This window comes from Dermacentor andersoni, chromosome 11, assembly GCF_023375885.2.
Source record: "Dermacentor andersoni chromosome 11, qqDerAnde1_hic_scaffold, whole genome shotgun sequence".
NCBI classification, from domain to species: Eukaryota; Metazoa; Arthropoda; class Arachnida; order Ixodida; family Ixodidae; genus Dermacentor; species Dermacentor andersoni.
Genome location: NC_092824.1, coordinates 23197576 through 23211261, shown reverse-complemented (window position 1 = coordinate 23211261; position 13686 = coordinate 23197576). Strand labels below are relative to the sequence as shown.

The window sequence follows — 13686 nt, the reverse complement described above, 5'->3', positions numbered from 1 at the left end:
TAATAAATATGACTGAAGAAAGGACATCTGCATGAAACATACGACTTCAGCTTCAACGTGTCTGTGAAGGCAATTCCATGCAGTCAAACTGCTTTTAGTGATGATGTTAGAGCTGGTAGGATGTCAGAAAAGGGATAGATGTCTTAAGCAGGATATTTCCACGGCTATTATAGTGCAGCAGGACATTAACTGGACCTCTCCTCCACTTGCATACCAATGCAAGCGCAGCACACACAGGCACACACATCACAGTTGGAAAGACAGTTGTTCTTCGTGCTTGTGTTGGTAACCTGGTTCCTGCATAAGAGAAGGGGTTGATAATAAACATACAGCGTTGTTAAAAAACGTCCATGAAAACTAGCTTAGATGCTGCATTTGTTTTCTTTAGTTTACATTTCTTAATAACACATTCGTTTAAGAAGTTTGCGTCCTAGAGCGCGATTTTTTTACATTAATTAGCACATACTGTTTTTATTTATTTTTATTTGCAAGGAAACATTTTTCAGCTGGTCTACCGCTTGCGCAGCAATACCGCCAACAGCGATCTGACACTTACATAATCAACCCTATAGAGAGCTGGGATGTTCGCAATGAAGGTGTGCGAGGTATATCTGCTACCACTTGCTAGCACTGTCTGTACTAGGAGCTATCACTACACTGCTACAGCTTTATTTATCGGAATAAAAGTTACTATGATGCACGAGAACTCTACTCTGTTGTACTGTCATTGTGCCTTATTTTATTCGAACAAAACATTACATTAACCTGTATATACGTGCAAGTATAATTCTGAATTCCATTTCATGGTTGGTGACTTCCTCGTTGAGCTCGGATCTTCATAGGGATGATAAGCTAATTAAATGGAATGGTTTGAAGCACGCATTACGTAATTACTGCTTATGACTTTAAATTGCACCAACTACACACTGTCCGCGCGAAATTACAGTACATTTAATATTTTCCTTAGCGCAACTAGCTGCATAAAATTAAAGAAAATTGTAAAAATAAAAGTGGACGCACCTGCTCGTTTATAGAGAGGCTCGCTTTGTTGCGGTGAGCCTCGACATCCTTGGATTAGCGTAGCCGGTGACGATCCACCCGAGTCCAAGCAGCGCCTACGGGGTGACTGCCGGCGCTCGCGCAAGCAATACACGCACTAATGACCGGAATCTTCGTAATTGTTTTCTTTTTATAAGATCGAAGCCCGCCGCACGTATGCATCGCGCCGTGTTTGAACTGATGTGGCTTTGTACGATCAGCCGCGAGAAACACGTGAATGCACTGACGCCGATAGCAGTTTGGAGCACTGGCGCGAAGAATACCCGTATGCAGGTCATCAACTGGCTCATGCACGAAGTAAGACGACAGTCAGTGCACTAGCTCGCAGTCTTCTTGACAGGACGGCCGATCTGTCTCGGCGCCGCAGTGGAATAATTCCGGTGCCGAAGCGCTCTAGAGGACTGCACCGGTCCCTAAAACGAAGCCCTTGAAAATGCGCAGCACGGTTAACCCAAGAAAAGCTATCGGAAAAAGCTGACGAGGCGAGCGACAGATCACAAAACAGCCATGTTTACGCACTAGCTTCACTCGAGGAGCGATTCAAGGTATCTGCGAGGCTACCTTGAGATTCCAGAGTAAAGCGCTCGAGCTTTCCTTCACTCAAGGCGCGTTTCAAGTGGAGGGCGATTTGTGAAATGAAAAACCGGCCTCAAGGAGCATTTCGAGTGGAGGGTCAAGTCGAGGTGCGTTTGTGAATACCTGGATTAGCCTTTCATCAGACAACACTGCATGCTACGCTCGAACACTATGAAACATGGCTACACAGGTCATGATGAAGATTTGCCGGGATCTGCGAACACGTGCCAGGCTGCGTTTGATCACCTTCTGATACGGCAAGACACTTGTCTTGTTAGGCGCGCAAGCTATAAAGGACGCGCATGCGCAGTACATGTCTCAACACGAGGCGGAAGTTTGGGCAGAAGGTGCAGGAATTTGCGTTCGAACGCGCTCGTAGATTGCGTCAAATTTCACCACGCCTGCCCATCCGTGCCCTAGCAAGGCATCCGCTGCACGCTCCCCACGGGACGCTCGATTATGGCCGGCAAAAAAACAGATCGACCCTACTTTACGATGTCGGGCGGCAGCTGTAACGTGAACCAGGGTGCAAGCAGTGCAGCGCCTGATTTGGACTTTGGCAGGTGGGCGTTCATTGAACATTTACTTCGAATTATGTCAAACCTAGAGAATCTGTTACATTCTGACTGCCAAAGATTTAGCTTATTTTACGGTAAACCTTCCTAGGCGAGCTCTTATGTGCTTTACTGGCCGTGGATGCTGCTGGAGTCTTATTGAATACGGCTCACAATACAGAGATTTGCAATGTTCAATTGGCTTGCACGTAGCCCCAGCACACTGGTCTTTATACCGGGTTTAGCGCCTACGAAATTACTCAGTCAACGAACGCGCCCTACCTAATATCCCATACGGATCTCTAGGCTCTAGGGTGTCCTATTCCTTTAATGAAACGAAGCTTTCTTCGCGTTATGCTTTCATGCGCTTCCGGTCACTTTATTGACAAGTAAGGTGGGCCAGCCCAGCAGGTACGGCAATACTAAACCTACACTCAAGTTTAACTGAGGAGGTTTACGTGTCAAAACACCAAAGTGATTATCAGGCATGTCATAGTGGGAGACTAAGGATCAATTTCGACCACAAGGGGTTACTAACGTGAACTCCACGGAACACGGGTTTAAATCAGGTCCCCACCGAAACGCGGCCGCAGCAGCCGTTATTTGATCACACCCCCTCTGGCTTAGCAGCGCAGGACCAAAGTCCCTAGGGGTGCGATCTTGTACGCGTTCCAAAATAGAACGGAGGCGGTCCGTTCCACCGAGCCGCACACCATTGGTCAATTTGAACCGTGACGAACGCCATGACGTCAATTGTGACGTGATATCTGCTGTCAATCAGTCCGTGTCGTCTGCTATCGGACGAACGCTACGGAACGGACCGCCTATTTCGTGACATAAAGAACGGACCGCCTCCGTTCGACTTTGGAACGCGTACAAGATCGCACCCTTGGTGTCCACTGCGAGCGATATTACATTTGTCTGATCGCGGGAACGACGTGCTGTAAAGTTGGCGAATTTCGGTTACAATGTAATTACGTGTCGTGTGGGTGGTGTATTCGTGTCCTGATTTTGTCAAGGAGGTGCATAATTGTTGTCCTGCTAGAAGCTTTGCCGAAGGTGTCTTATAGCCCGCCGTGAAAGCTTTCCTTCATATAGGCTTAGAAAAACTCGCTGGTACTCTATGCATTTTTGCATTTGTGCCCCGTCGTTATTTCCCACCTCATACATGTGCATCCTCGCGGGCCGACAAAACGCTCGCGTTCATAATCGTCAAGTTGCTTACGTGCGGCGTCAAGTGCGGCGTTAGATAGAAATTTATCTGGATTGGAAAAATGGGTCTCAGTTCCAGGTGTTTTAGATAAATAAAGCAGCAAGAAGGGCGTTCTAATATGTGATGAGACATCACACATTGCACTGCATTCGAGGTATGCAGCGTCAAACTTGCCGTAAAAACGCATTGCTGCTCCGTTTACTTTTCTAAGGAAGATTGTCAGTCAATGTTCGTCAATGTTCGTCAATGTTCGTCAATGTTAGTCAGTAAAGCACACGCGTAACTGGGACGAATATGTATTTGATCGCCAATTTGGCAAATCATCGTCTCGGATCTAGTGACAGCCTGAAAATTCGCTCGAAGTTGATACGCCTTGAGAACTCACAGGATAGAATTCGTGCATTTCAATATGTGCCGTCAAATAATTAACAAGATAATTAGGTTTTCCTTAATAAGTCGTACATACATTTTGATTTCTCCTGCAAGTGATGGTTACCTCTAGGAGTAACCGAGCTTAATGAATAAAGGTATGCTATCTGACATAAGTGATTTCTTTATTTATGTGATTTAGAAAAAGACACGCGGGACATGGCAGGCTTAGAAATCTTCCGAACAGCAGTTTGTGATCGTTGCACTTTTTACCGGTCTTCCTCTAAGCGTGCGGCAAAAGTGATCTGGATTATTTGTAGCATAGATTGGTCTGTCAATGACTACGCAGCGAGCGAAAGATTTCCGCCTGTATATAAACACACGCCAAGTTTGTCTCTTTAAGCTCTGCAAGCAGAATGCCTGTGCAGTTTTAATGAGCACCAAAGTCAAAGGTAAAATCCTAGGCTGTGGCTTGTTCGATTGCTGCAGAATGCTTATAAGGGCAGCATCCGCTAAATTCATGAAAGAAACACAGGCTAAATTTATGATTTGATGACGAATGTATGATGCCTGTCGATAATATTTGCTAAAGGGGTTCTGACATGACATTTTGAGTTTGTATTTATTGCGCTGAATGAAAATGCTAGACCGCTAAATCCTAATAAAAATGATGACAAGGCTATCTTATAGAGCGCTGGGAAGACTGTTTTCAAAGGTTTCAAGCGCTAGGACCTTGAAAGCAAGAAAACGAATTGTGGAAAAGATCTTTTCAGTACCTCTTTAAAGGTCTAGACGTGTACCACGCTGGTGTTCTGGAGGCTTTGCTTCAAAACAACTTTCTTGAACCTTGTAACTACAGGGGTGTGGAAATGTCGGAAACGTAGATGTCTTGTACTGCTAGCTTTGGCGTTGCGCCACTAAGCGCGAGGACTCGGGTTCGAAAATCGGTGTGGGCGGCACTTCGCCGGAGGCGTAATGGAAAAAACTCCCGTCCATGATACGGCGGTAAGGTTAAACCTTACTGTCCCGACGTGGGAGCCGCCTGCGTCAACCTAAGGGTTGATCTTCAGGACATTAAATAAAGTTCATCATACCATACCATACCATACCGTGCTCTGAGTGTACGATAAAGAACTCCAGGTTGTCAAAAATTTTCCTCTACGGCGTGGCCCATAATTATATCGCCATTTTGTCACCAAAACACCACAGAATTTTAATACACGCAGACGCGCGAAGACGGAAACAGCTGACGGTTTCATGCGCACGTAGTTTCTTGCTCATCAGCCAAGTTTCAGTTACCTGGTAAAAACGCGACAGTATCTCGTGCGGCATTATCCAGGAGAAGGATTTTTCTAGTGATTTAAGGCTGAGAAGAGATCACGCTGCCCCCCGCAGGGGTGTCTGCGTCAGCAGGCGTTTGGTGTGTTGCGACACCACGTACCCAAGCACACGAGGGTCGGACCCTCCCACGTGTAGCCGTGTGCGGCTTAGCCGTGTCTGGGGAAAGGGGGATCCTGGGGGTTGAGCTGATGGGGGTTGAGCTGATGCTGGGTGTTTGGACCTTTAAGGCCCCCCGACGGAGGCAACACACCTCTTCGGCCTCGGCTTCACATAGACGGCACCTCCAGACTGACCCACCTGGGGGAAATCGGCAGTCGCCTTTTCCTGTCCTCTAAAATGTTCGCCTTTCTCTCTATCCTTTTCATCTTTCCTGTCTTCTTTTCCCTTCTCACTTCCATATTTCCTGGCGGCCAGGGTTAACCGTGTGTAATGTATCCAAACTTGGGTATATACATTAGGTTATAGTGGCTGTGTACTACTGGCGCTGGCAGGCTGCATTTTTACAGAATCTTGTCACGTCCCCGTGTTGGGCTCCATGGTGGGTGGCTGGCACAGCTGCCGAAATTTCAGTAATTTCTTTGGCTTCTAGCTCATTCCCAAAGCTACCTGATCGACCTCTTTTGAAAAGAGGCCGCACCGATGAACCCTTTAACTTTTTCGCCAAGAGCAAAGATATTTTCCCACATTTTCACGTCATCCATACCGAAACGAACCAAAGGACGTTAAGAACGCTTTCTCCATTTGTTGCGAAGTGCCTCACTGACACACTAGGCCCTGGATACAAAATTACTAAAATGGCCAGTGGCGACCTTCTCCTTGAAGTTCGTGACAAACCACAACACGAGAAATTGACAAATCTTGTTTCATTTGGTGAAACCCCAATTTCAGTAACCCCTCACAGTTCCCTCAACAGCACAAGAGGTGTAGTTTGAGAGCAGGACCTTCTAGAGCTGACTGAGGCAGAGCTGCTAGAGGGCTGGAAGGAGCAGCATGTCACGAATGTACAACGAATCAAGATCCACCGAGATGACAAGGAAATACCCACAAAACACCTGATCCTTACCTTTTGTACCAGCACACTCCCCGGAAGCATCGAAACAGGCTATATAAAAATAAATGTCAGACCGTACATACCAAATCCACGACGATGTTTCAAATGCCAAAGATTCGGCCACGGCTCTCAGAGCTGCCGAGGCCGTACCACCTGTGCAAAGTGCGCGTCTCATGACCACCCTGCTGACAACTGCGACGACCCACTTCACTGTGCAAACTGTGACGGCGAACACGCCGCTTATTCTCGCTCCTGCCCTTCATGGAAGAAGGAAAAAGAAATCATAACACTTAAAGTAAAAGAAAATATCTCATTCAAAGAAGCGCGCAAGCGTCTTTCTATTGCACAGGGACCTACATTTTCCGAAGTGGCAGGGCTGGGGGCACGGCCACAACAGTACTCGGCGGCTGCTAGGACCACCCAGAGTGGACGGGCGGCATCGCCACTCGCCCCCACTGCGGGACCAGCTAGTGCTGATCCGCTACCCAGCAAGAGCCAGCAGCCCTCAGGGACTGCGATCTCTAGTGCTTCAAGGGCCTCTGCACGCCTAGAGAAGCCCGAAACACCCGCGAGCGGACACCGCGAGCGGACACCGCGAGCGGACATCCTGCGCCTCGTCAGAGGCGATGGATAATCACAAAGTGCGTTGGCGTCCCAGACGCCGAAGGCTCGGCGCAGTTCTCAGGAGCGCACCAAAAACGACAAAACCCGCATCACGGGGCCTGGAAAGAGCCCTGTGGTCCTAAAGTAGCTTCTCTTTCCTAAACACACAGCACATATTAATAACAACATGGATACATCAATATTACATTGGAACGTTAGAGGTCTCCTCCACAACCTCGACGACGTCAAAGAACTGTTACATAAATATAATCCCAAGGTGCTGTGTGTACAAGAAACATCTAAAACCAACACAGTCAGGCTTTCTGACGCAATTCGCCATTTTTCGCAAGGACCGTGACGTTGCCAACACCTCTTCCGGTGGTGTAGCAATAATAGCTGATAAGTCCGTTCCATGCCGTGCTCTGGAACTTCAAACACCTCTCGAGGCAGTTGCGGTTCGGGCCCTATTGTTTGGAAAACTAATTAGCATTTGTTCTATCTACATACCACCTAACTTTCGGCTCCATCGAACAGAACTCGAGGGAATTATAGATGCCCTGCCAGACCCATACATATTGGTTGGGGATTTTAATGCACACAATACTCTTTGGGGGGATTCCCGATGCGATGCAAGAGGTCGAATAATAGAACAAATCCTGTTCTCTTCAGGCGCCTGTGTGCTAAATAAGAAACAACCAACATTTTACAGCCTTTCACATAACACATACAGTTCCATAGACTTAAGCATAGCATCCCCGATCTTAGTGCCCCGTTGAGATTGGAAAGTTATCCAGAACCCTTATGGCAGTGAACATTTTCCTGTGATTCTGCAATCTACAAAAGAACATGATCCTATCCCACATGACCCTCGATGGAAGATTGTATCTGCAGACTGGGAAAAATTTAAGACGCTGACATATATGCCTCGAAACGCTCTTAACGATTTTGATATAAATGACGCTGTTGCTTATTTTACCGCTTTTATGATTGACGCCGCATTGGAGTGCATTCCACAAACGAACGGGGCCCCGAAGACAAGGCGAGTGCCCTGGTGGAACGAGAATTGCAGGAATGCACGGAGAAAACAGAATAAGGCTTGGGACATGCTGCGCCACTCACCAACAACTGAGAACCTTATTAACTTCAAACATATAAAGTCCCAAGGAAGACGAACACGGCGCACTGCTAAAAGGGAAAGCTGGGAAAAATACGTCTCTGGCATTAACTCCTACAAAGAAGAAGAAAAAGTATGGAGCCGGTTGAAAAAATTAGTAGGCCACCAACCTTACCTCCTACCTTTGGTCGATGTCCAAGGCAATAACCTTGAAGACCAGGCTAACGCCCTTGGACAGCATTTCGAGCATGTGTCCAGCACCGAACATTATTCGGAGTCTTCCCATAAACTGAAACAATCTGCAGAAAGCAAGCCGCTCAACAGAAAGTGTGGTGAAAACGAACCTTACAACCGTCCCTTCAGTGTTACGGAATTCAGAGCATCATTAAACACTTGTTAAAGCTATGCTCCCGGAGCCGACCGATTCATGTATGAGATGATCAAGCATCTGGACTCTAACGCTCAAATGGTTCTGCTGTCGCTCTTTAACAATATTTGGGCAACTGGGTTCCTTCCACTGGCATGGACAGAAGCCATTGTAGTACCCATTCTAAAACAAGGTAAAGATGCATCCTCAGTGGAAAGTTACCGTCCCATTGCTTTAACAAGTTGTCTTTGGAAACTTTATGAAAAAATGATAAACCGCAGGCTCTTACATTTCCTTGAAGAAAACAAACTGCTCGATCCTTATCAATGCGGCTTTAGAGAAGGCCGTTCTACAACAGACAATCTTGTTTGCATAGAAGCAAATATCCGCGACGCTTTTATACACAAACAGTTTTTATACACAAACAGTCTTCCTCAACATGGAAAAAGCATATGATACAACGTGGCGGTTTGGAATATTACGAGATCTTTCAGAAATTGGTATCCGCGGGAATATGCTTAACATAATTGAAAGGTGCTTATCAAATCGCACGTTCCACGTTAGAGTTGGGAATGCTCTGTCCAGACCATATACACAGGAAACTGGGGTGCCGCAGGGAGGCGTACTCAGCTGTACGCTTTTCATCGTAAAAATGAACTCCTTGCGTTCAGCAATACCGCACTGCATGTTCTACTCCCTATATGTAGATGATATACAGATCGGTTTCAAGTCATGTAACCTCGCAATCTGTGAACGACACATCCAAATTGGACTGAACGAAGTGTCTAAATGGGCAAGAGAAAATGGCTTTAAAATCAATCCCAATAAAAGCTCATGTGTGTTATTCACACGAAAGAGAGGACTGACCGCAGATCCCAATATAGACTTAAATGGACAGCGCATACATGTAAACACAGAACAAAAATTTCTGGGCATTATTCTGGATAAAAAATTAACTTTCATTCCGCACCTAAGATATCTTAAGCACAAATGCCTAAAAACAATGAACATTCTGAAATTCTTGTCGCATGCAACATGGGGCAGTGACAGGAAATGCTTGATGAATGTCTACAAAAGCCTGATACGTACACGCCTAGACTACGGGGCCGTGGTTTACCAGTCTGCCACTCCAAGCGCCTTAAAGATTCTTGATCCTATTCATCACTTAGGTATCCGCCTGGCTACCGGTGCCTTCAGGACGAGTCCTGTAGAAAGTCTCTACGTTGAAGCCAACGAGTGGTCGCTTCATCTTCAGAGGTCCTACTGCAGTTTCCTTTACTTTCTGAAAGTTAACGCGAACCGCGACCATCCGTGTTACGAAACCATACACCACCTCGCATCTGCAAAGCTGTTTGATAATCGACCTGCAGCTAGACAGCCATTTTCTCTGCGCGTTAGAAAACTTTCTGAGGAAATGGAAGTTCCGTCTCTTGAGCAAAGCCTTATGGTCCCAGCAAAGCCACTGCCGCCGTGGCAGTGGCAGCATATAGAATGCGACACATCCTTCGTAGACGTTACAAAACACGCTCAAGAGGCACACATAAGAATGCATTTCTTAGAACTCCAGCACAAGTACCCGTACACAGAATTTTACACTGATGCTTCGAAGTCGCACGCTGGCGTTGCCTATGCAGCTGTTGGCCCATCGTTCTCTGAACCCAGCGTTATGCACCCGGAAACTAGTATCTTCACCGCAGAGGCTTACGCAATACTGTCTGCTGTTCAACAAATCAAGAAAACAAAGCTACAGAAAGCCATTGTATATACAGACTCCCTATCTGTCGTAAAATCTCTGATATCACTCAAGAACCTCAAGAATCCCATACTCACCAATCTATGTTCACTCCTGTGCAAATTATATTCGTGTAATAAACACGTCATAGTATGTTCGGTGCCTGGGCACAGGGGCATCGAGGGCAACACGCTCGCTGATGAAATTGCCAAATCCATTACAAAAAAAGCTGGCAACTCTTCCATAGGTATCGCACCTTCAGACTTAAAGGTATTTTTGCGCAAGAAACTTAGAAGGAATTGGCAACAGATGTGGGATGCTGAAACTTCCAATAAACTCCATTTAATTAAGCCACACTTAGGAAATTGCGCACCAATAACAAAAACACGGCGAACTGAAGTCATTTTCTGCCGCCTTAGGATAGGCCACACCTATGAAACACACTCTTATCTACTGACCGGTAGCGAAGCTCCAACCTGTCGTAAATGTGGCGAGACACTGACCGTCCTCCATGTCCTGCTGGAGTGTCGCAAAGCAGAATCTCAAAGGAAAAAGCACTTCCCTCTAGCGTACCGACAGCAGATCCTTTTACACCCATGTATGTTCCTTGGTGCTGACCTGCTTTTTAACCCAAAAACCGTTTTGAACTCTTTACAGGATGTTGACGCATTACAAATACTAGGCCCGCATGTTTCGTAGCACGGCCTCTAATCAGAGGCTCCTGCTGCGAAAGCAGCGCTTTGTATAGCACTTGCCTCCGGGCCCTTTCACTTAAGGACCTCGTTTAGGGAGTAGTGCTACTGACATATATACGTTTTTAGTACCTCACACCTTCATGGTATAACATTTAGGTTAACAGCACACCTCACAAGGCATAGTCATTTCGTTAACATGTTCATATCCTGCTTCTTGTCCTATGCCTCTATACAGCCACACTATCTCGTCATAGACAGCCACCATACCCTTTGTTGTTATTTTTCTCACAGAGTACATAACACCATTGCTTGGCGCTCTTTGGCCATGACTGGCCCTTGCGCCACAAAACCCTATACATCATCATCATCAGATCACGCCGCCAGTAGCTAGAAATTCCAGTCAGTAGCAGCATAACTGATCTGATTAAACGGACTACCTATTGTTTTACCAAATTAGCGAACCAGAAGGAACATATAACCTGTTTTCCGACATCTGCGTTTCCAGTACATCTGTTCCTAAACATTTGTACTGATCCTGAGCACGATATATGCCCGGCAGTTTTCGCCAGACTTCGAAAAAACACTGCGTATGAATTTCCTCCGTGTGGGCTTCAGTGGCCGCTCTCTTGCGGGGAGGGTGCGAGGCTGACTTGGTGATGGCAAAGGAAAGTTGTAGAACTCGCTCAACGTATACTCTCAAATCGCAGGTACAAAAAGAAGAGATAGCACTGTATTGAAGCGCACATACTGTTTATTGCTAGTTTATGCCTTTTCCGGGCGATGCTTTCCGCCCCACTAACCACCTAAGGGTGTTGCTCATCCTTCGATGCGCCCTTATCGTTGACTCACCGTAGACTATGTTTCACCCAGTATATATATATATATCTATATATATATATATATATATATATATATATATATATATATATATATATTGACACGTGTACTTATCTTTATCGGGCGACCACGTTTCACCGCCTAACAAATGTATCGCACAGCGCGGGACGCGCCTGCATGTGTCCGAAGTTTCTGGAAAGTTATCGATGCTTCTATTTGCTGTCTGTTCTCGCCGAACCTTAGGTTATCTGCTTATATCGCCGGCCGCGAATGGTGTAGAACTTTGTGGAAGGCACGCGGGTCCCAACGATTTGTCTGGAACATTCGATGACTGCTGTATAAAAGCCGATGCGCTTAAGCCACTGATCAGATTTTCGACGATCGCCGACCGTGTTCGCCGCTATCGTTGTGCTATAAGTGTAGCCTGTTCTGTGGGCACAAGTTCACCCCATAAAAGTTAGTTTTGTCGTTCACAGTATTGCTACTGTGTTATTCAACGTCACCACCACGTGACATCTGGTGGAGGTGCTTGTGCGTTCATGTACCGAACGCCCCCGCAAAGCCGCGATCCAAGCCCGAAGCCAGAGGACAAAAGCGACAACGTCCAAGACCAGCGGCCTAGCCGCAGACTGCAAGGACTGCCCCCAGAGCACGGACTTCTACCTGAGTCGACGAAGAAGATCTTGGTCAAAGCAACCGCATTGGCTGCCCCAGCGTCTCCCGTTATCCTACAACAACTTCGAGACCCACCGACCTTCCATGGAGGCGCGACGGAAGACCCAGAATCCTGGCTGGAGACCTACGAGCGAATCACGACTTTTAACAACTGGGACTCTAACGACAAGCTGCGGCACGTATACTTTGCCTTAGAAGATGCCGCCAGAGCGTGGTTTGAGAACCGGGAGTCGACCTTGACGACATGGGACCTCTTCCGTAGCGGCTTCCTGCGCACCTTAACGAGCGTCGTGCGCAAGGAAAGGGCCGAAGCCATGCTGGACGCCCGAGTGCAGCTACCTAACGAGAACGTTGCCATCTTCACGGAAGAAATGAACCGTCTTTTCCGTCACGCGGACCCGGATATACCCGAGGAGAAGAAAGTCCGCTTTCTCATGCGTGGTGTGAAGGAAGAACTCTTCGGCGCAATGATACGAAGCCCACCGAAGAGCGTAGAAGAGTTCCTTCGCGAGTCCACTAGCATCGAGAAGACACTCGAAATGCAGAACCGGCAATTCAACCGCCGTACAAGCTCTACCCACTACGCAGAAATTCAATCACTGGTCAAGGACGATCTGCGCGAGACCATCCGGGCCATTGTGCGCGAAAAACTGCGCAAGGTCTTGCCTTCGTCGCAGCCTCAAGTGGCCTCGATCGCCGACATCGTGAAAGAAGAGGTGCACCGATCGCTTGGAGTTCCTGAGGTGCAACCAGAATCACCACAGCCTTAGCCGGAAGCGATGACATACGCCGCCGTCGCACGCCGTCAAGGCACCCCTCCGCGACCGCGCCAGGGCCCTGTAACGCCGCAACTCCGCCGTCCGCCGCCGCCGCCGCCACCAGCACGCCCACCCGTCACCCACCGCATCTACGCGAGGAAGACGGACATTTGGCGAGCCCCCGACCACCGCCCGCTCTGCTATCACTACAGAGAAGCCGGCCATGTGTACCGGCGATGCCCATACCGCGACTTGCGACTGAGAGGGTTCGCCGTCAACGCGCTGCGTCCACAGCTTGGCGAGCGCCCACGTGACATCGCCGATTACCTCGCCGCTACTCAGTGGAGCCCTCGACGGCCATCCCGTTCGCCGTCACCAGGCCGCTACCTGTCGCCGCAGCGCCGACCATACACCGGCCCAGCCCGGGGCCGCTCTATGAGCCCATATCCGGAAAACTAAAAGCAGCAACCGATGGAGGTGCGGTTGCTGTTCGTCGAACTGACGAAGATCCTCCACCGCCGACGAAGACGCCGAAGAGACAATGTCGACGACATAACAACGACGACACACCACAGTCCCAACGAAGTCAGGAAGCCAAGGCTACACCGACGAAAGACGACTTGACGACGCGACGTTCCAGCTTCAGTTCAACACGACGCAGCCGTGATACGACGCCAAGACCTAACTGCAACGCCAGACAAAGAACCACCGATCTCGACGTGCTTCTCGACGGCCACGCCGT

General features: G+C 47.9%; 1 protein-coding gene across 4 annotated transcripts in view; it reads left to right on the top strand.

Annotated features, from left to right (window-relative positions):
* Positions 1-1958: 1958 nt before the first annotated feature.
* LOC129381705 (uncharacterized) overlaps positions 1959-13686 on the top strand; it is a 110149-nt gene continuing 98421 nt past the window's right edge. For all 4 annotated transcript variants that reach the window (XM_055064763.1, XM_055064762.1, XM_055064766.1 and 1 more), the window contains exon 1: positions 1959-2198. The gene's annotated coding sequence lies outside the window, so the exon portion shown is untranslated. The remainder of the gene's footprint in view (positions 2199-13686) is intronic.